A 2135-nucleotide genomic window follows, 5' to 3' on the forward strand; every position below is an offset into this window, starting at 1 on the left:
GGGGGTCTTGTTGTATTTTAGAAAGTAGATGAAACTAAGGAAGTGAAAATAAAGGAAAGTATGAAGCCTAACTTAACAGTAACATGCTCAGAAGGATGTACCGAGAACTCAGTGGGCACGACTCTAAACTATAGCGTAGATACGAGTTAAGTTCGAATAGAAACACACCGTCGGCCTATTTGTTTCAGTAAATATAATTTAAGCATCTTTTTACTACAGTTCCCCGAGAAAAGAACCTGGACTCAGATGAGAGCAACAAGCTTTTCGCTTATCATAGTCATTGAATGGACAGTATCTGACGACCAAAGAATAGGGGAAGACCAAAAGTCACCATCAAACTGAGAAAAGCTGTAAAATATTAATAAAGGAAAATGTAATTTTCAGTATTGTCAGTATGTTAGTGTTTTCGCGCCTATAAATAGCTGCTTGCACTGTATTCTTCCCATGAAGTTGAGGTTGTTTCGGAACGTTCTCAGGTCTGCCGGGGTAATAGTATAGGTTGTGAAGCGCATAGAGCTTGCTGTTGAGTGGGGGATTTGCGCTATACAAATGCTAGATCTATTTATTATTATTATTACAAGAAGAAGAGAGCTTAATGGAAATTATCGCTTGAGTATGAGAAACAAATTTAAGAGGGGCAATCAGAAATTATTAATAATATGGTGTGAAGCAGTGTGTTCAGAAGAACTGTGCATACGTGACATGAGACCTGTAGGCCCACCTGGGTCGGCGGACATGGATGGTGGGTCCTCTTGACGAGCTGTTCTCAATCACGACACAGGTCGCCTTAGGCAGTGGTTACAGACTACAAACGAGCAGACATGGTCTTGTGGATTGGTTGAGTCCCTTACACATACCGCTCCCTGTCGCTTACACTGTACGGATGTGTACCCACACGCATTAGCGCATAGTCATAAAATAAAGACACACCGAGGCACATATAGACACACATACACACAAACGCGAGCGCGTGCGCACACACACATACATACAAATACACACCCATACACACACACACCAGGACTTGACGATTGATTTTTTAGACAAAGTGTAACATCGAAATGAGCACCTGAAGTGTAGACCACATTTCAGGAATTGGGAGTGTATCGTGCCACATGAGGACTTTATAATGTAAGGTCTGACCACCATGTGTTCGAAAGGCAATCTAAGACTCGGGACTTTGAGTGCTAAAAGGGGGGACCAAGGGGAAAATCTCCTTTTCATGGATGTAAAAAGACAAAATAGGATTGGAAAGTGCACCGTGCCAAGCTGGTACCTGTGAAAGACCCCACTTATCTGTGTAAGGAAAAAGTCGCAAAGCCTTTTTTTTTATGTGTAAGACTACATTCGTGTGTATACTATAAGAAAGTTGTTAGACTTTGGTAAAGAAAAAAGCGTATTCTTGTTAATGATCACACTGATTTTGTTATCTGCTGATGGTACACATGATAGATCTACGAGGTCAAGATTCGCCTGGAGCCAGTGGGCAGAGGTTTTATAATTGTCTGGAATTAATCAAGGTTTCTAACTAAACATCCCCATAAGATCAATTCCTCATCCAAATAATTCTACGAAATGACATATGGAACAATGCTGACAAAAAGGTAATTCTTCTGAGAATAAAATCCATACTTTGCTAAGCAAAGTCGTTTATAATTACATGTATAGGAGCTGGTGTTAGCAGAGTAATACGATGTGGGTTGCAACAAATCTCTCTTAGATTAGTAAACTTCGTTAACATCGGTGCTTTGAAACTGAATACCACATATTTGGTATCAAAATGCTTATAAACGAATGGAAAAGTCGCAATTCTTTTTTTTTATGTACCAAATGAAAGCAAAGCCCACATAACATGTCTGTTGTGCGTGCGCGTACAGAACCGCTCTGACATTCATCCCAGAGAGAGAGAGAGAGAGAGAGAGAGAGAGAGAGAGAGAGACAGACAGACAGACAGACAGACAGACAGACAGACAGACAGACAGACAAAGACACAGAGACACAGAGACACAGAGACACAGAGACACAGAGACACAGAGAGTAGGAGACTCTCTCCTTCCCCGCAGCAGCAGCAGCAGCAGCAGCAGAAGAAGAAGAAGAAGAAGAAGAAGAAGAAGAAGAAGAAGAAGAAGAAGAAG

Source organism: Aplysia californica, unplaced genomic scaffold (genome assembly GCF_000002075.1).
Source record: "Aplysia californica isolate F4 #8 unplaced genomic scaffold, AplCal3.0 scaffold00862, whole genome shotgun sequence".
NCBI lineage: Eukaryota > Metazoa > Mollusca > Gastropoda > Aplysiida > Aplysiidae > Aplysia > Aplysia californica.